Source organism: Xiphophorus hellerii, chromosome 13 (assembly GCF_003331165.1).
Source record: "Xiphophorus hellerii strain 12219 chromosome 13, Xiphophorus_hellerii-4.1, whole genome shotgun sequence".
NCBI lineage: Eukaryota > Metazoa > Chordata > Actinopteri > Cyprinodontiformes > Poeciliidae > Xiphophorus > Xiphophorus hellerii.
In genome coordinates this window covers 15,516,258-15,539,520 of record NC_045684.1, presented here as the reverse complement: position 1 = coordinate 15,539,520, position 23,263 = coordinate 15,516,258, and the positions used below count along the sequence as shown (strand labels likewise).

Genomic DNA, 23,263 nt, shown 5'->3' with positions numbered 1-23,263 from the left:
GAGCGGGATACATCCCTGATTATCCTTCACACTGCAGCCTCGTGCACCCTGCGGTTCATAGTGAGCGGTGTCAGGTTGCACTCCGCTGTAGAGGGAAAGGCAGTGCTGTCACACTGGAAATCTGGAAGGAGTCACAGAGGTCAAAGTAGTGAAAGGCTCTCAAAATAGATGAGAAGTGAAATAAGTAACGGGTTAAGAGGCTGACTTAAATGATTTTAACAGGAAAGTATTGAAGATGCACAGATTTGGGTTTACTCATTTTGATTTTTTCTTTTTGAGGTCTGACCTGCCTGCAGTTCTGACCACAATCTCAAGGAACACTTGTGACCACTCTGGTACCGTTTGTATTAGAGTGACTGAAACAACCGGCACACTTAGAGCAAATGCTAGTTGAGGAATATGATGTCATCCCACAGCAGTGTTTGACCAATCTTGGCAAACAGCATGAGGAGGTGCTAAGCTGAACCTCCTGTTTGTAAAATAAATTAAAAGTTATTGCCAATATGTCTTGTTTTTGAAAACTTCATTAGCAGAAAGAGCTGTTTGACAAATGTCCTTACTTTTTTTTTTTTTGGTCTGTACAAATGAGTGATAACAGCAAATAGGGATGTTGGACAGATTTGATTATTTTGAGTGTACCTTGGAGGAAAAGATTCATTTTCAAGTGTGTGGACAAAGTACAAGGTTAGTAAGCTTTAATATTTTTTTCATAAATGAGATACTGTGTAATTCTTTTCTTGGTGTGCAAGGCAGCTCTGTAACATCTTACAATAAAAAATTTATTGTTTTGATCCATCCAGAGAGCAGAAAAAAGTATATTTTCTTGTTTTTATATATAGTTTTTAAGGAGAGAAAATAAAAACCCACCATGCATAAAATCTATGATATGAAATTGGCCACAAAATCTCTGATCGGTAGGTTTTATGCACTTCAGCACAGCACGTCTAAAGTCAGACTTATAACATTTTAGTTACTAACCCTTTTTGTTGCGGCCATCTTTTGTTCGTGTCTCTGAATGTGTAAGGAATGTCCACAGCTGAGATGTCCTCCAGGTTGCTGTCAGCTGACTGTCACTCATTGCCTTCAAGCAGAGCATATTTTCTCTTAATCCTTGAGCCTCGATCGCCTGCCATGACCTTATGACTTTATGACCTTCAAAAATGACAATAAAAGGGTTTAAGTAGAGGCCAAGCTCTTCATAGTGAGGCTAAACTGTTACATTTGCAATAAAGAATGCAGCTAAGCCTGAGTTTAATATGCAAGCACAATTGAACTATTTCTAATGACGTATGTGCTTTGACATCCCCACGCCTTATCAGTGCTGTCAGTGAACTTCTCCTGTAATTCCGCGTCTGTTTGACCTGCTCCGAGCCCTGGATGTCATATTTTTGCATGAGTAGCTCGCAAACTGCTCCATTTGTGAATCTCTCCCTCTCTCTTTCTCTTTCTCCCTGGAGGTGGGGGCAGAGAGGTATTAGCTGTGCGCCGCAGACATCATTAGGAGGGGAGACGCTTTCCACCGTCAGCGCCGGAGCGGAGCGGAGCAGAGCAGGGGAGCCCTGGCAACAAGAAGACACACAAACTCAGCAGCCCGTTACACCCCACAGTAAGTCGCACAAAACTACTCACTCCGAGCCGCTTTTTCCAAACTGCCACTGCTCGCTTTCTCTCTTTTGGAGCTCTGTTTGGACATAAAAATGGCTGGAAGAACTGGGTAAGGGTGGCGCTGAAGCGCTCTCTACCCGTCTCTCTTTACTTCAAAGCGTTTGGGAAATGTTCACTTCGCGCTCTGACTTATTTTAACAGTCACCAAACAGTCCGGGGGAACGAGGGGCATGGGTGGGTACACTTGTCACATCGCTGCTTTGTTGCAAAGTGAGTTTTTTTTAGTGGACGAAAGAGGGAGCGGAGGTTTGCCTGGGTAGTGACCGAGCGAGGAGCGCGTTCGCCGGTCGAGTTGATCTCGGCCAGCCGCTGCGCTTCCCACTAACTGCGCCACTCGACCTCGGCTCGAACGTGTTCTCTTTACGCTGCTTTCTCAGCGGTAAACACCGCCAGACTCTGCTGGATGTTGTTGCGAACGCTTGTTTCAATACTCTTAATTTGTTGACAGGGAATGTCAAAGGCAGGAGATTTTTTTTTTTTAACAACGTTTCACCATCGCGGAAGTGTTTCCCCTGAACACGAACTAGAACTACTCGCTAAAGTCAAGTTAAAATGCTCACTTTGTTTGTTCCGAAACACTTTACAGCTATGAAATGTGTATTTCCGCTTGCAATTTGCACACGTTTACGGCTGCATGTGTAATATGTTACTACACGGTGTTTTACATTACCAGCTGGGTGTAAAGGACATACGGTTTGTGATTGCAGGACTACCCGTGATGTCATTCATCCGAGCTTGGACCATTATATAACGGGACTGTAGGGAAGCCTGTGATAGCAGGCTATTTTTACACTGTTTACACCTCAGAGCAGGGTAGGGCTATGCTTAAACTCACAATATGAATTTAATATGCCATCCAAATGAGGAAAAAGTGCATGTACATTAAGGGAGTGCTGCAGATGTAAAGCATGCACTTTAAGGTGTCCCCTGTCTTTTATGGACGCCTGTGCAATAAACACTTTAACTAGTGCATGGTGAACATTTTTCTCATATTCTCAGTGATATATCCTGCAGAGGGCTTTAATGTGCACATATTTAATTAAAAAAAGCCATACTCACAGTTACGACATTATTTAGTAAACTCTCTGAACTTAACTTTGAAGTGAAATATGTCCTTGAATGTTCAACAACGTGCACTTAAGTGATTGTAACTTCTATTTTTTTATTTGTCCATTAATGTTATTACATCCTCCTACTATCAATATTTTACTCATTTTCTAATTTTTTCAAGGTTTTTTTTTTTTTTTTATCTCTCTCCGCTAGAGATTTCAGCATGCAAGAACAGTGTGTGTTAATAATGTTCACTACTACCTTTGATATTCAAGTAATTGTCAGAATTTTTGGGGGTATTTTGTGGTAGTAGTGTTTTTTCCAACAGTAATTCAAAGGAAATGGCAGAGAGAAGGGTGTTGTGGGAGGTAACACAGCAAAGGTCTTGAGGTCAGGAATCGAACCCAGAACAGCTGCATGAAGCACTATAGCCTCTGTATATGGGGCAGCTCTCCTCCCACACCATGCTACGCCCCAGAAAGAAGTTTTTAGGACATTTGTATTCACTTCTTGTAAACTTGACACCAACTCCTTATTATGCTTTGTAACCTAATGGATTGCAATATTTTGTTTTGTCAAATTTGATCACATAAGATGTCACCACAAATTAAAAACATTCTAAAATCTATCTGAGAATTACCTGCGAAAATAAATTTGAAAGAACTTTGAAGTAGCTGCTAAACTAATTATTAGCTAATAAACTTTGCAAACATTTGTTTGAATTCTTGTAAATTTATTTTAGAAACCGTGTTGACCATTTTTGATATTTTTTTCCAAAATATGGTTGCTAATGATGTCTCAAAAATGTGAGGTGTCTTTTGGTTAAAATTTTAGTCTTTAATTTGTTTTTGTGTGGAAAAAAAACCCCTAGCTATAGATAACTCATCTCTGTATACATATACAGAGCAATAACAGCTTTTTTCCCCCTCCAATTTAATTGCTATTAATGCAGTCTTAGCTGTTAGTCAGAAACATGGTAGCACATGAAGAACAAAGCTTTAATTAAAATTTACAAGCAGCCTTTTACAATTAAAACTAATCAAACACAAAGATAAAAAAAACATGTTAACACCCTTTCTAAGTACAAGGATTAACAACAAGACAGAAACTGGAAATGTAATGTGAAGGATTGTGAAAATTCTCCATAATTTTAGTTTTGAGATGGTTATAAAATGTAATTTTTCAAAACACGAAGTGATGAAATGTGTATTTAAGTAGAAACTTACTTAACTATGCACATGGATTTATAGATTGAACTAGAGCTGTGCTGCTCTAGGTAACAACAGCACGTCGTGGCAAGTGGCTCATTCAAATCTTATGTTTTGTTGTCCTACTGCAATGTGAAACCAAACCTCATGAAGCATATGCAGTTTTGTACAGACTTGTTTTGGACTTTAAAGCATAAAAATGCAGTCCAATTGTGTAACAGCATAATTTCTGTCAATAAAACGCACCTTATTATTTATAACGTTATGGCCTCTGTCACATAGATTAGATATGGTCTCTAGTTTGTTCCTGGTGCTGTCTGATTCTCTCGCTCACAATGCTGTGTAAAAGGAAACAGATATCTTTGAAGTGCAGTGGAGGGCCATTCACATTCTGCTTTCCTCACTTGAAATATCCTTCATTTGTTGTTGTGTTGCTTTTATTGTTATATTTGTGGCTTCTCTAGTTCTGTTATCAAAATATTCATATAGAGTTCCACATTTAGGAGCATTCGAAAAGAAGGATTTCTTGCTTATATTCTTCAGGTCTGTGCTTTAAGCTGATTTTTAAAATGTTTAAACTATGAACATTATGTGTATCTGTTATTAATTTCATGTGCTTAAAACCCGTTTAATCCCACCGGCAACAATTGTTGCCAGACATTTTTCCTAACTTCTGGAAGCTGTAAAAGAATTGTTTTGACTTTTAGCAGCTAATTTTAGTTTTTAAATCAAATAATAGAGTGTGTACTCTAAGAAATATCAATTTCATGTATCTAGTGTGATAGGTCACATGACTAGACCTCTTTACTTCCTGCCTGTAACGCTGGAAGTAAATGTGTGTCACAAACGTGTACAAGAGAAAGTCAGTAAATACTTTAATAAAAAAATATAAATAAAATATTTTGTACATATGTTCTTTCAAGTATCTTCTACTGATATATAAAGAAAATTGTATCCATTCATTCATGGATACAATATTCATGTGGCAACAATTGTTACCGCTAGCATAATACATACGTAGACAGCACTGTGCTATGTGTCCATAGCTTTGCTGTTTATTCTATAAGTCTTGCTGTTCTCACACAGCTTAAACTCTAAGATGTTTTAGATTTTCTAGGCCTGAAGGCAACCTCAGAATGATGTCTCCTACATCACTGTCATTCCCACAGTTGAACCCCTCCCCACCCCCTAAAAGCCGACCCTTTCCACAAAGTGTGGCCTATGCACTGAATGACCTCTACAAGATGGCGCCACGCCTGAAACTAGTTCAGGACAAGGCAACGGTCTTGTTCTTGGTCTGGTGGAACAGGGTCAATGTCCTCTCAGATGCAGATTTGTTCATACTAACATTTTCACCTGATTTTGCCTAATTGATTAAATAATCCAATGAGATCAAAGGTCACATGGCACATTGAGACAATGACATCTGCAGGACGTGGCATTCAATTTTTACGTTTCTAAAATATTTCTGAGCACACTTATAACCATTCTTTGTTATAATAAGTTATGCATGTCATGATTTTTCTTTTTTTTTTTATGTGTATAAATAGGCCAGATTTGTGTAATTTAGACTATGAAGTTTCCCACCAGCAACAATTGTTGCCGAGTATAAAACCTACATTTTCACTAACATAACCAACATAAAATGTAATAATTCATAAATATCATGTGTGAGGGAGGTCCAAGGATTGAAATGCATGCTCTTACTTTGCAGGAAAAAATTTGGGATTAAATGGGTTAATTTGGCATAATGTTCCTGTTATGATGGCAATGTTCTGACCAGACATCTTTGTCTAATGATATGATTTCCAAAAGCTAATCTTTTTTGATAAAGATGAAAAGCCTTATGACTTAAATTCTTGTTGACAAGTTGTGTGTAATACAGAGGTGCATATACAATGAGAAATGACAATAACAACAACAACAGCAATAAAAAACTGATTTAGATAATCATAAGATGTGGAACTGAAAACATTTGGAGGTCGGTCATTTGATATGTTTTTATATTTATCTTTGATCAAATATTTTTAACACTAAAAATGAGCTCAGTTATGAGACTTGGTTTTGATTCTCTGGTTCACAGGTTGAGGGATTGGTCAATAGCATGCAGAGCTAAAATAGTTATCAGAAATGACACGCTATTTTTACTTCAACAACTGATTCTTCTATTAAGTATTAGATGGATTATGAAAAAAGCTAAGAACACAGAAAGTGCTTGTGAAAAACACATGTAACAGCTATAAAGTCAACATTTTTATTTACTTAACACATAGTCTACACATAGTTCTGCTTTGCCAAATAGAAAATCTTTCTGCATTGTATATTCTGTCATTTGCAAAGCAGATCAAAGCAACAAAACAACATAGTTCTCACTTCAGATGGCTTCTGCATCCTCCTGAGATTGTGTCCTAATGGTGGAAACAGACTACAGAGCGACGTAGCTGTAAGATCGTGGAGAACTTCTGGAAAATGAACAAACAAACATGGGGTTTTTTTTTCCAAAGATTGAGGACAAAGAGGAAGTTGCAAATGTTACAAAGGAGACTGGGATGCTGCCATGTATACAACAAGCAGGGTTTATGAAATTATTGTACTCACTGAAACATATTTTTGAATAACCTTGACATATGTATGGTAGAGTGTTGGAGGCAACAAATAGCGAGGTTTAGGTGAATTAGTTTTAGGTCTGCTATCCTGCAGAAGTTTGACAAAAGTAAAGTCCATCTGTCAGGCTGGGGTTGACAGCATGGATGGAAGTCTGCAAGTTTATGAGGTTATTGATTTTGTGGTGGCTATGCTTTCACAGGCCAGGTTGTTAGAACTATAGCTAAGAGAAAAATAGCCAGCAGTAGGATGTTTACCAGGGATGTCCAAAGTGTGTCCTGGGAACAATTTGTGGCCCTCGGAATGATTTTTCTTTTTGTACACCCCACTACCAGAGTTCTTGAGAGCCATGTCAGCACAAGCAATTGGTTTAGATTAATAATTTTTTAAATATTATTTTGAGCAACATTTTCACAGATGAATAAAATCTTTTGCATCATCAGCTGTGAACTGGGCCAGAGATAGACATGCTGTATTTCCAAAAAGGTACTTTAGTATCTGACAGGTGTTGTTTTTGTTGGGCAGCAGTTGAAATTTATAGATTTTGTTTTTGCTCTATTGAGCAACAAAATGCTTATTTCTGAGGTTCGCTTCTTCAGGTGAACAAGACGTAAAAGATCCAACTGAACTTTTCTATTGTGTGATCATACCACTGTGATCCAGGCGTGCTGTGCCACCCACACACACGCACACACGCCATCCACCCTAGCCTTTGATTCCAGCCGCCACTCACTTTCAAATGGTAATGAGAGGCAATTAGAAGCCAATGTGTCCTAATCACAAGCCATTTAACCGAGCTTGGCTCATTTGTCAGAGCCCTGTGCACATGGAGCCCCACAGACAAACACACATGAGCAGTACGTCTTGTAGATCTTGCCAAATGAGGGGGAAATTGTGTGTTTCTGTGTACGTGAGTGAGATTTCCAGGTAATGATTGGGTGGAGATTTCACAACTGAATGAGCGAGTGACAGAAATGGCTCTTCATGTGCAAGTACAGGGAGGACGAATGATAGGTGGGAGGGCCTCACAGATTGACCAGGGCAGCGAAACAACAGGTGTCAGTGGCTGAATGTAGAGGAAGGAGTGGGAACAATTCTTCATCTTGACATTTATTAAGAGTCTTAAGAGGCACCGTGCACATGGGTGCTAACGAATTAACATGAATTTATTTATATAGTGCCAATTTACAACAGATGTCTTCTCAAGGCACGCATGTCCAATTTGTATCCAGTTAGATTCCAATTTTGTCCACATTAAGTCCAGATTAACCCAGTAAATTCCAGTTCAATCTTATATTCAAATTCTACTCCACTTACATACAGTCCAATTCAATCCAGATTCATGTATGGTACAGTTAGATGCAGATAATTATTTATAGATTTACAGAGATATAGTGATCCAAATTCTTTGACCAATGTTAGGTCCTTAGTTCTAAACCGTTAGTCTGAAGAATAAGTTAAATTCAGTAAATTAGAATATGACAATATAATTTAGTAACTAAATTCACTAAGTGAAAAACGCAGATTGCATTTTCAGATCTCTGTTTCTGTTGATCATGATGATTTTCTGCTTACAGTTAAAGACACGACATTGATTACAACATTACGTCAGACCAATGAAAACAAACATCTGTACTACAGAAATGTGGCCTGTGTAAAATGCATGCTTAACACCTGCTGAAGGTTATTTCGAAAATATAATTTTTATCTGACAAACGAGCCTCATCAAACCGCATGTTTTAATTTACTGAATGTAAGTCTACATCCTTAGATTAAATCTATGATTCTCAAAATTCTGCCAACTTTTACCAACCCAGCATTATCCATGATAGACAGAGGTTAATAGCCCAAAAGGGTAAAATAAATACAGAAACTTTGTTTTATTCCATTTAGCCATCTTTTTTATTTTTTTTTAAGTTTAACACTCGTGGAGCCTGAATAAACTACATCAAAAAAAAAAGAAAAAAACTCTTAAGATTTCAAACTTCTGAATTTAAAAGATTTAATTTTCTAGATTTAAATGTTCTTTTCTAATAGTTTCCTTTTCTGCCATTCTACTCTTGGAAGAGTTACACAAGTAAGACATCTAATATTTTTTCTTATTTTTTTTATTTCATACGTGTTCCTTTTCTTAAATTGTAAATAGGTATTGTTGTATCTCAAGGTAATTGCATGAAAGTACCACATTTGATGTATAACTAAAGAGAGTAAGATTAAGCCAGTCTAATCATAAGCTTTATCAAAAGTTTTAAGTGTGAACTTTGAAGTAGACAGGGTGTCTACCTCACAAGCAAAACTGGGTTCTACCAGATAGGAGCTTGAGAGCTGAATTACTGTCCTCCCAGTCTATTTCTAGAAATTCCAGGAACCACCAGTAATCCTGCAGTCCTAGGATAGTCCTCTTTAGTCAAACTCTAGTCTGTTTGTCTAGAAAGTCCAGTTTGTTTGGGAACGTATGACTGTGCAATTGGACTCTAATGCAGACCAAAAAAGCAAACTCTGGTCCACCAAAGTGCTGGTGAAGTGCTCTGTTGGATATAAAGAGTGATGCAATCTTTTACATAAGACTGAATGTTGCGGGCTATTTGACGATAACTAATTGCTGTAGTTTAATGCTTAAGAAATACATTCAGGTTATCTGCTTTACTCTGAGATATTGTATTTCTAATTTTGGAAGCATAGCTTTTTGTGGTATGAAAATGACTAATTTTCAATTTTCTTTTTTTTTTTTAAGTTAGTCATGTATTGTCATGTATTTAACGTAAGTCAAACGTATAAAGAGGTGTGTTTTGGCACAATGCCCAGCTTTAGTTTGTGCTGTTGTTTTCTATCCTGTCACACTATGACACATAAATGTCATGTTTGATAGTACTGAGAATGTGTCACTCCTGCTTCTGCATCCACACCTGAGTGCTGTCACAGCTCTATCCCTAGTTGAAGTAAGAGGAAGGAAGAGACTGGTGTTGAATGGAAACAGAGTGATGTAACAAATGTGTTGGGAAGTATAAGGCAGAGGGAGAGGAGTAAAAAAAAAAAAGAATATTCAAAATACAGAAAAACAGCTCTTGTGGGGAGTAAGAGAGAGAAACATTTACTTGTGTGATTAAAAAAGAGCATGTGAGAAAAATGTTGGTAAAAATGTGCAGAGCAGTGGGTGGGGATGGAGGCAGATCAAGAGATTGAGCTGTCTCGTTGAACCACGCGGTGTGCTCAGACCTTTTCAGCTTTTCCTTTCATCCTCCCCTATTCATGAAGGCACTGAGTACACATGCTTGCACACAAGAGAAGGGACACACTCACGCTGTGTGCTGCCTTTAAAGGGGATCAATGAGAGCTTTTTGTATTTTGTTAAAGAACATTCTGCTGTGTTTTATCATGTTTTTGTATTGCTTAGTGTACCGTCCTGAATTTTGATGAAATGTAGCAAAAGGTACTTTAATATAAGAATTTAACAACTGCACAAGATGGCATTTCTATGAACATGGTAGAAAATAAAAATCAATGTTTGCAGCTTATATATCACTCTTGTATTTCCTCACTTTGGAGTATTTGTTGATAAGTGTGAGTACATTACACTGCATGAAAAGATTGTGCTTTGTTACCCATTTCATGGGCTTAAATTATATAAATACTTATGAAATGGGCATGTATTCTGACTGTCCCAGCATCACCAACCTGCACACTGGTGTTATACTGTTGGGTCGATAAACTGCTTCATGGCTCAATAACCATGTGAAAAAGAGAAGTCTGGACTTTGCTCAGCCAAGTGTAGCCTTTGGCTTTGTAATGGCTGCTTGTCTGGCTCACTTGATATGCAGTTGTCTATATGCCTGGCAAGTCACTCTTAGAGGCTGAACTTGGCTGAAGTCCAGGGAATATAATGCATCAACAGTGACAGTGACCTTCTCTACGCCTTACCTCTCAAGTCCTGTCTGATTTGTGTTGTCTGTGAAAGAGTTGAATGGCGGATAAAGTTGATCTTTGATTTTCAGTGATTTATACAATGACGGTGGTGGCTGTATTCCCAAACGTGGTCCCCAAGTATTCCTACCCTGCATGTTTTAGATGTGTTTCAGTTCCAGCACATCTGATTTAGTTTATTGCATGACCTCTTTTGCAGCCACCAAATGCTACAGAAGCCTGTTCATTACCCATTCATTTAATTCAGGATTTTAGAAGGAAGGAGACACGTAAAACATGCAGGACAGGGGTATTGAGGAACCACTGATATAGAGAAAATGGTCACAATAAACCATGTCAAACTAGCTGATAAAACTATGCGACTTTGGAAACTGTAAGACTTTACATTAAAAATAACTATGTTTGTTTTTTATTGTGCTTTGAATCCACTTGTTGGAAGCTAGTAAAGCCCTCAGGGCCTCAGCTTCAAAGTGGGTGTGTGGGCATCAACAATGACTTATGTCTGAGCCAGAAGGATATGCATTGAAGGAGAGGAATTCAAAAACAGGAAAATGGCCAGTGATAGAAACAATCCCTGGAATACCAAAAACCCACCCTTCACCAGTGTTGTTCTTGGCTAAACATTCCTTTCCATTACTACTGTTTACTCCTTAGGATGTTGATTTCAATACGCAGCACATGGTGGCTTAACCAGGGTAGCTGCCTTCCAGATCTTATTTCATTGATCCTTCTGATGTGGCATTTATTTTGTGCTACAGACTCCAATCTATTTAGGGACCTACTCTTTTACTTGCAATTCAAAGGAATGTAATAAAAAAGATCCACTATAGTCAGGGTAAATAGTTCAGCACATGGAGACGGGTTCGGGCAAGTCGATGCAACCAGAACAAACATTATTCAGGCCAGCGTCTCCAAGGTTGAGATATTCTTTCTCCGACATACCTGTGGTGTGGTCTGAACAGGACAAGGAGAAGGATGCAAGGCTGGATTGCTGAGGATTTTCAGTCAGTCATTCTGTCTCTGTATGGATTTCTGTTTGGCCTATACTTGTGGCTTGGCCCATTCAGAATCCTTACTGGATGGCTGACCAGACGGCTGTAGATCAGCCTCATTTGGCTGGATGCTTTGTTGTAGTAGAAAGTTAACTGTCAAGCTTTCAGGAGACATTTCTGTCTGTCTGGACTTTCTGCTGAATATGCAGTGAACTCACAGCATTTAAGCATCAGGATTTGGCTGGGAAAGTCAGAGAGCTGTGATAAACACAGATCTAAATTTAAAAACTAGTAAATGAGGATGTTCATTGCCAGCCTAAGATTTCAAGGAAAATGTATTGTTATTACATTGTTAGACTTGTTGGACTGTATTTCTTTACAGAACGTAATTGTCTTGAACCAAAATGGGTTTTATAACTCCAACAGCCTGTCGCTGGGAACCAAAATGTTTCTTATGTGTGTGACACATACTGCTTCCAATACCAGTATTCTGTATCTTTCCAGAGACCCTATTTGAATTTGAATGCTTGATATTTTCAAGCATAATCTGACAATGAATGTAGATTTAGTTTTAGTTTAATTTTTGCCAACTTTTATATCTGCAAAAATTAGTTCATAGTATGCCAGTCCTGGGGCTTTACTATCAAGGGGCTACAGCTAAAATAGATTAGATTCATGTTAGGAGGCTCTTTGTGGCCTTCTGTGACTGGAAACCTCTGTTATCACATACCTTAAAATAATTTAATTCATATATGTTCCTCATTATGGAATTTTTTATTTTTTAAAGAAATTAAAAGTAGTTTCGCACTTTCAAACGTGCATCTTTTGATAGATATTTTGCATTTGGCACAATAGAAAGTCATGAGATGTGTTCATATTCAAACATGACAAATGGAAAAAAATATGTAGCAAAAGTTTCCATCATCATTATCCAGAAATGTTTGGTGCAGCTCTTTAGCCAATGTAAACATCTGCTTGCAGGGACTTGCCCAGGGGAAATACCTGTGGTGGGAGAAGAAAGTTGACCTATTAGGAAATTGCTGGGCATCCTCTGCATATCAAAATAGCTCTGCTTTTTCTACATTCCCTAACCTTAATTGCCCTTATGCAAAGTTTCTGACTTCCCAGATGTCAGATCTCTATCAGCCATGCTAAGTATTTTCTACCTGGGTTTGGAATATCATCACAGAGGGAAACAGGAATTTTATCTTGAGGCACTAAGAGGTTCCACTATTCTGATAAGGAAACTAAAAAGGAAACAGTAGCAGGAATGCCACAAACATGCACATCCATATACGTAAAAGGCATCTCCTTTGGTTTACAAGTCTAGTAGGAAATGGTTGATGTGAATCTTAATTGTTTCTCTCTTGCATTCATTTAAGAAACTGTTATAAACAAGAAAAGTAGTTGAATTGCGTGTAGAGAAAATGTTGTACAAGTTATTTTCCCTTTTAAATGTTATGTCATGATGTGATTTTTCATGATTTTTAGAAATGATTAATGGCCTTGCAGGCATGCTGACTAGACTTGACCTCCGGTATTACCTCCTTAACTTTTTTCTGTGCTTTTTATTATTTTTCTAAAGCATCATTTGTGCTTTACAAAGATTAAAAAATAAAAATAATCTTTGTAAAGTTGCTGCCGTCATATTAACTAAAAACAAGCTGGTGCCATATTACTGTGCTTTAAAACTGACAGGTCTAGCTGGAGCAGTCTATTTGTCACACTTTCGTTTTTCCATTTTGATGAAATGAAACTTTGCTAATGCAACCCAGTGTTGTAAAATATTATATGCATTCAATCTTAGTAGTTTGGTTTAAGAGTTTCATCTGGGGAGTTTTGTGTCAGGAAGCTTTGAAGGAAACTGAAAGTGGTTATTCATTCTGTCTCGCAAACGCTGTGACTGTGGTTCAGTTTCTGGTAATAGTTTCTGTTCCAAAACAGCTGAAATATCTGTCATACCATAAATTCAGTTTAAAATTTTTTTTTAAATGTGAGACTACAGAAATAGCATAGATAGCATCAACCTGTTGCTTCATGCTGCTGATCAGCTGACTGAAAGCAGGTTACTACTTCCCCTTGCTTACAAAACGAATGAATCATGAATAGAATACTTCTTTTCCCCACTGTATCAGTATATACCATGAAGCAAACCATAATACTTTTATTTTAGATTTTCATATTATAAGAATCTCATACTGTCTCAGTACTTCTCTCAGACTGTAATTAAAGACAGCAGGACTAACTGAATAAGCATTGCAACATGAGATAAGAGATGAAATTTGAGAACATAAGAAAGCTTGATATTCTGGATTGATTTAGTTTGTAACAAACAAAAATTTCATGTATTTTGCTGAAATCTCACAGGATAAACATTGAAACTCTTCAGACTAGACTGAAGTGCTTTCTGGTTATTCTGTCCTCTTTCTAACTAAACTCATGAAGAAAAGGTTTGTAATAGAAATGTAGAAATGAGGAGATGAATGAGATGAAAATAAGGTGCTGATTAGGAAATGGGTGGGAGGATGTGGCTGAAGCTTTTGGGAAATGGATGAGACAAATTTTGTTAAATGGTTAAAGCAGCTGTATTAAATATTTCCATTTGATTAGAGTCTGTGTTAAAAAAACAGCTCCATTCACAAACCTTAAAAGTTAGGTGTGCATTTAGGTCTTATGGGTAGGTTTTGTTGTTTATATGTAAATAAAAGAGCTGAGGAATGAAAAAAAGCTAAGGGTCAAATGTATGTGCTCATATGTTTACAGAAACACATACACTATTCTATGTAACTTGTACCACTGATTATTAAGATGGCTTTCTATTTGCTTGACTAGAAATGCACTGACCAGGGTTTTTCCAGCACATACTGACTTCCAGATTTCTTGACTTTCAGACCTGGAAGTTTTCATGAGTCATATTATTCAGGATCCAGAATGTTAAAGACAGAAAATGTGCTTTATGTTCTTTGGTAAAAATGAAGTGTCCCATTAAAATGTTGAATAAACAGAAAATTCCTGTTAAGGATTAAAAATGCTTATAATTATTTATAGATTATAAACATTTATGAAAAACTGTGGTGAAACCTCTCAGTTTTGATGCATTTAAGGGGGCAGTATTATGTAGTTTCCAGGCACAAGTGCCATTTTAGCAGAATCAAGCAACTATGTTAACTTCAGTTGTTATAAAAAATGCTATGTATATGAAATATAACTTAAATGAAACTTGACTTCATAATTTAACTCATTGAAATTTCGCCTCTGTCTCTTTAAAAACTCATGCTCTTTCTGAAACTCCACCATCAGGAAGTCATCACAACATGGCTCCTCTAGTAACCCTTAACACTGGTAACATTTTTACCAGTGTTGCACTGAGAAGTAGCTGGTAAATGAGATGAGTGGGATAGTGGCGAGGGAGGGCTGCTCTGTGAGGACTGGGAAACTGCAGCTCCGAGGAGGAGCTGCGTCTCGAAGGCGGTGCTAGAACCACCAGACATTTTTCACAGCCGAACGGTTGCCACGGGAGATTAAAGGATTTCTTAAACATGCATAAAGAAATCAAGGCAACACTCCAGATATGTTTTTGATGAAGGAGTAACATTCTAAAGTCAATTTAACATAATACAGTTGCCCCTTTAATAAAGAGTAACATAATATATTATATAATATAATAGTAGTAAATCGGATCTCTTTACAGGCAATGCTAGACATTCACATCAGGGTGGTTTCCTCTAGAGGAAATCACAACAGCGGAACTTTCTGAGGTTTATTTGTGAAACGGCAGCCTCCATAAAATTCCCCCTGTACAAAGTGACCATTAAACACAAGAACTAGAACTAAGTCGATTTGTCAAGCTTTTAAAGCTGATTGGTATGTTTGCACTGAAAAAAATCTCTCAGAAAGTGAGTAAGAGCTATTTTAAGCTGAAGCCAGATTACAACCGGATTCTCCTGCCCATGATTCAGCTCCGTTTCACAACAGCTTCTCATTATTTGCATCACAGACATGTAATGTCTCACAATAATGACTTTGGATACCCGAGCATGCTGTCCATGAGCTTGAGGCATGCGGCACTGGATGTGGCTGTGTATTTATGACTGGAAGTAGCACTGGTTACTAAGGCTACAAAGTTTTTATCTGCAGATGCTGTCATGTGCTGTGGTTATTACTGCTGACTGCTTGTGTTTACATTTGGTTGTCTGGGTGATGTCAATATATTGACAGTTGTGCAAATACAGATTTCGGGAACACTAAAAGGCTTATATACTTAGTAAAAGTCCTGCAGCCTTGTCTTGACCCTGAATCTCCTGAATGTTTTTCAGAAAACCACAATTATTGATGAAATTAGTATTGAAAAAAGGTGTGTAGAATTATAGGTAGTGACATTGATGTTGCACATGTACAAGTATGACTCCTATCTGGTGACCTGCAACTAGTGTAGGCTTTATCAAAATGACCTGCTCACTATCTGCATTTCATAACAGCTTCTCCTAAAAAGGGATAGTTTGTAGCTTTGCATGATTTTGTTTCTGTTTATTATTTGATAGTTATGTGGAAATAGAAGCATCCATTTTCCACACAGTCATCGATCTAAAACTGGAAATACCCACAAGTTCAAGGATTCTTGTTGCAAAATTCCTCCTGTAGTTCCCAAATCCCAACGTCCCCATTCCCCGCGTGTGATCTAATTTCGAGAAACATTGCACAAGGCTGCTAAGAATCTGCTGCTGGATTTGTAGGTTTCTGTGTGAACTCTCTCTCCTTCAGCACATGATTATGGTCGAATAATACAAATACTACACAGTCCTCCGTGCTGGGGCTTTGGGAAAAAAGAGATTTGTGAGATTTATATTGTTGTTGTTTACTTCTAATCTTTTAAAACCCAGGCACAGTTTCATAATGCCTCGTAAGGATCATAAGCTTGTGCTATTTTACTCATTTACATGTTTTTGTTGGGTTTTTTTCCCCCTGGAAACCCCATGTGACGCAAAAGACCTGATTTGACAAAATGCTGTTTGGGTAGCATAAGGGATTTGTATATTTTCTTTCCTGTTAGTTCAAACTTGTTGATATCAATACTTACAAAGGGTTGTAAAAAGATGAATACGGTACCTCCATGGACTTTTTCATATTTCGTCAATTTACAATCACACATTTCAGGATTTTTTTACTGGGATATTATGGGATAGACCAATCTGTTTTGCTCATACCCATTGCTATCTACATTTTGTAATGAAAAAAAATTGTATGTAATTTTAACTAGACCCCCCATGTCAACTCTTTGTGGAGGCATTTCAGTGCACTTGAATATCAAGTTATTTTGCCATATCCCTGATTTGTCCGTCCATTTTTCCTTGGAAAATGTCTCAAGCTTAGATTCTCAGCTCACAAATTTAACTGGATCGTTTTCACACATGAATGTGCTTTTATTTAAACCATTGAAGCTGTTGTTTCATATTTGAGGACGTTGTCTTGCTTGGAGGTGAACCCCAGGGCCAGCCCCAAGTATTTTCCAGCCTCTAGCAGGTTTTCTTCCAGCAATGCTTTTGTATTACGATTAATTAAGCTTTTTAAATTTTCACTGGTTTATCTCCCTGTTTCTTTACAAGAAAAGCATCATGATGCTGCCATTGCCGTGTGACATTGTAGGAACATGTCTAAAGTGATAACTGACAGTGTTGGTTTTGTGAATGTGCTTTAACAGCGGGCCAAGTAATATCAGTTCAGGTTTCATGAAGCCCTTTAATTCCCTTGGGTGTTTTTTAGTCATTGTTCCTTTAGGTCAAATTGAACCAGTTTTTAGTAGAATATTGGTGGGCAAAATCTTGCATAAAACACATAAAGACATGTAGATAGTCTTTTTTATTGCAGGCAAGGTTGCAATAGAAATGATTATGTCCACTTTTCTTTGTGAGCTGTAACATTAAGATGACCAGAAGGAAAAAAAGTCACCATTGCTCCTGTGCTTATCTTCTTCTTCTTGCTGCTCCATTGCAGAGAATTACTCAGCTACTTTCTAGATGCTATGCAGGTTATTGGCCTGCAATTTTGTGCATGTTCCCACGCGCACTTGGTAGTCTTAGATCTGATTGGGTGTGACAATGCATCAGTGTGTGTGTGTTGAGTCAGGCTGGGTTAAAAGAAGTTGCAGCATTTTCAGAGAGCAACAACTGTGCGCCTGCCCCACTTTCAGTCTTTTAATCATGTATAGGCACTTGGGGCACTCCTGTGTGCATCTATGTGTGCACAGAACTCATGTTGAGTCGAGCGTTAGAAAGGGCTCTGGTACAGTATATGTCAGAAGGGAATGCACTCAGAACTCCCTGACCTTAGATTACCCTTTGCGTGTATATTTGTGTCAGTGCTCACTTATGCATGCGTCTTTTTTCAACATTACCAGTCACTGCAGAATTAGTGCCCTCATTTAGATATCTTGCAGCAGCTTTGTTTAGAATTTGTTATTCAGACTTTTACTTTCTGTATTGCCTGTTCAAATGTTATGGATATAAACTAAGACAGAATTTAAAGCAATCAATGAAAAAATTACTCCTTATGATATTTTTCATAGATGCTTTCAAAAGTTCAAATAAAAAAATATATATATCTGAAATGTCTGCTATAAACTTACATTTTAAATTTCAATTAGTCTATCAGGCATAGTGTACACATCCTTGAATTACTGCACGCTGTTTTAGTGGCTGCTTCAAGAAAATAATTTCAGTGTGACCTTGTATCGTTTGTAGCCCTCTGGTGCCCATTACTGTGACTAATATCCAGAATAACAAAAGGCCTTGACAAGCTGTACTTGACAAGAACAGAAAACAAAACACTGTCGCAGGGTCAACAAGGTTCAGTCAGCTTCCCTTTTTAAAATTCCTTTTATGTACTTTTTTGTGATCTCAGGGATATATGCCTTTTTTAAACCAAGATTGTCCTGCTTAATTCCCAAGGCGGTTTGAATGTCTGTGGATCGCAGCAAGTTAGAAAAATCTTACTAACCAAGTTTGGAATAAAAACCTGGTACTATTGTACTCTTATTAGTTGCTAAGTCTATTTTTCTCTGCTGCTCACCTGGTTTCCAACCACAGTGCTAAGATCAACTTTGCAATGTTCCCTAACAATCAGCAGAATTTTGTGATATATGTGGGCGGTTTCTGCACCTCCCACATAAGTTTCACCTTTAGTGTAAACAAGGAAAAAGCATTGGTAGTTTCATCAGTTTAGCAACTGATGAGGGATACAGTTGACAGAAGCTCCATTAAATACAAAATCTTTTTTTTTCCACTGATCTCTGTGAGCTAATCACACCAACCCCAGATTTACACTCCATGCGTCTTCCCTCCGGTCCTGTGCAAGCAGCGTAAATTAGGTGTAAGGCACTGTCATTCATTAGTTGTGCTTTTACTGAAGTAAAATTATGTCATAAACTTTATGAACCAATGCTTATTGCACCACTTATTTCTGCTATAGTGTACATCTAAAAACTCAGAAATACACTGCTCTCCGTGCTGAGAGGGATTGTTCAATGGGAGTCCAGCAGATACCAATCTCTATGTGTAATTGGCAAGGAGGAAGATGGATTGTTTGAGGAATATGTGATGTTATAGCATGGGGACATTGCAAGCACTGTCTCTACCAACTTCTACTACACAACGTTGGACCCAAAATGTACTGCCACCATGAGGTCACCATCAAATTTTTGTGCATTCTCAAAAGGAGGAGAATGTCTCTCTCAGTTACTTTTTTCAGTCTTGCAAACACCATCAACATTCTTGATCAGTTTTAATCTTGTAAAGCTGTTTTTATCTCTTATGAATCTGCTGAGTGTTGCGTTTGTCAACATGGGGTTATTGCTTAGATAATTTAAAATGTTTCAGTGCTGGATGTAGTATTTTGATATTTTTGTATAGGTAGCAGATTTTCATTCTTAGACTTTATATTAAGAAAGTAGAAATGTCTTCCTTCTCAGCTTCCTTGTTTGACATTCCTGCCAATCACAGGAGGGAATGTTACACTTCAGTTCATCTCATCAGCACTTACACTCACTATAGGGGCTTTTCCTTCTTTTTACTGGATTTCATGCAGTTTTAAAAGCACCTTGCTGAATGTTCTTTAACAAACAGTTGACAGTTGAGTGGTGATGGCTGAGCGTTTCTCCTCCAGAACAGGTAGATGTCTCTCTGCCTTCATGTTTATCTGACAGACAGCAGTAGCTGTTGCAGCACAGGTGTGTGAGCTGTGTGCATGAATGCTGTGATGTTGTTGGGGCTGTTGAGCTGTGCTATGGATTGTGGAAGTGATATGAAGGTGTAATACAGCGTTACTTACTGAATATAACATGAACCTTCTATTCAAAACCAACCTAAATGATTGACTTGGTGAGTCTCTGCACTGCTATTGCTTTTTATGTCTGTTGTGGCCTAAAGGATTGGTATTCCTTACTGTTAAAACAATTATTATTTATTTTTTTGTGTGTTCTGTGCTTCATTTGATTAAAAAAATAGCAGATTTAGAATTCTAACCAAATCCAGACTTATAATTAAGAAAGCTGCTTTATTTCTAGATTTGCCTAATGCCTTCATGTTTTGTCCCTTTGTGTTTTTTGGATATCTCAATTTTAGTTAAAAAACTCTTTAGAAGCAGGTTTATACATGTCTTCAAGTTGAGGAATATCAACTTTGTGGATATTAAATATTTTTTTGTCATGATTTAATTTTTGATTTTGTTACCTGTTTTTTATTATTATTTTTGCATTTACCTCTGTTGTATTTTACAATTTTAATACAGACTGTTATCATTTTTACTTTGCCTTATCAAATGTCTAATAATTGTATTCCATAATAATAGTATTCCATGAAGCATATACTAATAATACTACTACTACTAATAACAATGACTATTATCATAATAATAATGACTGTTATTATTATTATTATTATTTATTATTATTATTTATTGTTGTTGTTGTTGTTAATATTAAAAGCTATAATGCATGTTCATAGTTATGTTGCATAGTGAAATTTTATTCAACCTGCTCAGTTTGTGACAACAGCTGCTCCAAGAAAATGCAGCAGTCAAAGCCAATCATAACAGTCCATATTGCATTGCTACATTTGTTTTTAGGGCTTCAAAGTGAACAAAGTTTATGCAGATTTACTTTTAATTAAATATGGCTGGTACCAATTAATGGTAACTTTATTGGGGGTGGAGGTAGTCTCCGTAGAACAGCCTGTACTCTAAGGAATCATCTTGCTCAAGATTAAATCAACCATTTGTCAAGTTGCTTTCATTCTAGAAGAAAGAACTATCATGTAATGTTTAAGGTGTTGATCTTTAGCATATTAAATTTCTGAAACAGAGTTGAGATTTTATCTTGAGGCAGGTGTGTGTGGCTCCCGGTGTGTCTTCGGCCTGTTGCGTGTTGATGGTGTAAGTCACTATGGAATGTTAACATCGTTGCAGGGTGTGGCCTCACGGTGCGAGCAGCTCTGACCTTCCGACCTTGCTTATATAACTGATGCCAGATTTTTTTTCTCCCTTTTTAACTGTAGAAGGGAAACAACATTTCATAGTGTCATGTGGCTGATGGGGCTTGGCGCTGACATGACCTGAAGTCACCAGAAGCATCTAAGGTTCTGTTTCAGTGAAAGAATTCCACATTAAAGCTTGTCAATGTATCTGTTTGTTTTTCAGTTCATAAGCTGCCAGAATGAACTCTCTTAAAGGTGCATGATGCAGGAACTTATACATATAGTGCCTCACCACATTTTGCAACTTTTTAACCACAGACATAAGTAAATATTATTGGGATTTTATGTTATAGACAAACATATATTGAAGAAAACACTGAAAATTTTGAACATGTAGAAGAAGATGCTGTGATCTGATAAGAAGAAAACAGATGTTTTTTTGTTTTTTTTGGCCTTCACACACAAGCCGTCTGTGGTGGAAAACTATCTACAGTGAAATGTGGTGGCAGTGTCAAGCTGTTGGTGGACCTTTCTTCAGCAGGAGCAGAGAAGCTGGAAAGTCTCTTAACTAAGATACCACAAATGATCTCCAGCTCTGATTTCCGCAAAACATACAAAGTATTGACCTATGGGAAGTGAATAGGAATGCACGTCACACTTTAAGATTTTAATTTGTATCCTTTACCTTTTGTATCAGAACCTGTGAACTACTTTAAGTTGGTCTATTTTATAAAATCTCTGTAACGTAATCTGCAGTTTGTGCTGGTAAAGTAGCTGGTCCATCTTACACATACAACTCTTTTGGTGAAGGTTAAACTAAGATAATGAAACATTATTTGGGTTAAGGGCAGTGCAAAAAGTTGGAAGTGAGCCACGATCTGACACACACACACGCACACACACCCATAATTTATGCACTCAGTCCTTCTTGTACCTCTTGTCTCAGTGTTCTTTGTCCTCTCTTGGACACTCTGAGGGACAGCTGGTGGGGCGGTGTGAGCCCCTTTACTTTCCATGTGTGCGTGCATGTGCATCCTAATGTGTGCCATTATGTATTTCAGGTGTGTTAGGGAGGGGGCATGCAGTGGTCTGGCCAAGTGTTCGTGCATCAGTGTGGATCTTTGGATGCGAGCACCTGTGCCGCCAGCAGGAAGCTGTCACAATCACTGTGCTTCCTGACGTATGTTGGTGACTTCCTGGGGCCCCACTGTGAACCCCCTAATAACTTTTAACTTTTAAAACTTGACTCACTTCTGTTGACTTGACTGGTTGGTACATGACAAATGAACAGGAATATTTGTAGAGGGCGTTACTATTTTTACGTAACCTTTTTACACGCACGTACTCTGTCTGTGTTAGAGAGGTTGCTTGTGAAGAACACAAACATTTTCCAACCAGCTTAGAGAGTTCGACATGTTTTACACAGTGGACACAATTGTAACACAGTTTTTATTTATTTGTAATAAACTATTTTCTTTTTATTATTTTAGGATAAAAAAATAATTTATAGGGACACATAGAAAAGGAATTTCTAAAATTAATTAATACAAAAGAAAAAAAATTATTGAACAAGTAAAATTTAACAAATTATCAAATTATTTATTTTTTCTTGAATTCAATAGTTGTTCTTGGCATTATTAAACTCAAACTAGTAAGCATTCAAATATTGGACATTTAGTGCTGTTTTGCACAACAAACCTTTATTGCATAAAATACACTTGTAATTTGTGACTTATCTATTGACCAATTGCTTCACATTCTTGATCCAGCATACGGCTCAATCTTCCTTTTCTGGAACATACCACATTAACATTTCATTAGATTCCAGCAAAGTTTCTGTCTTCAGTCAGTCATCTTTCACTTCCTTAAAGTAGCTAAGCCTTCAGAAACCATTTTCTTGCCCTCTGCTGAAATTATTACAGATAACAAAAAGTAAAAGTTGACTAGTCTTTCAACACATTTTGAGGTCTATGAGGGAGACTGACGTTCCCAAAGAGTTACATATGAGTTCTTATGAATTCCACTGTTGCAAAACTGCATTTCCATAATGCAAAACGTCAATAATATTACTAACCTGTTGTAGCTGCTGCTATTCGGTCATATTTCTTGTGACAGGACTGACATATTTTTTTTTAAAAAAAATCTAATAATTTACATTTTTACTTCATATAATTTTTTTTTTTATTCACCACCTGTGGTAAAAAATTTATTAAAAGAAGCTTAAAAATGCACAACCTTCAATTTGAGTTAATTTGTTCAATGGAGAAAAAAAAGACTTTTAAACAAAGGTTGGTGCTTCCGTTTGTGTCTCTGCCACAAATTTAAGGTTGAAGCATTTTGCGTTCATACTTTACATTGT

The 23,263-nt window shown here is 37.3% G+C and overlaps 1 protein-coding gene across 4 annotated transcripts in view; it reads left to right on the top strand.

Moving 5' to 3' along the window:
* The first annotated feature begins 1,316 nt into the window (after positions 1-1,316).
* The window catches only part of atxn1a (ataxin 1a), a 104,214-nt gene continuing 82,267 nt past the window's right edge, over positions 1,317-23,263 (top strand). For all 4 annotated transcript variants that reach the window (XM_032581660.1, XM_032581661.1, XM_032581663.1 and 1 more), the window contains exon 1: positions 1,317-1,606. The gene's annotated coding sequence lies outside the window, so the exon portion shown is untranslated. The remainder of the gene's footprint in view (positions 1,607-23,263) is intronic.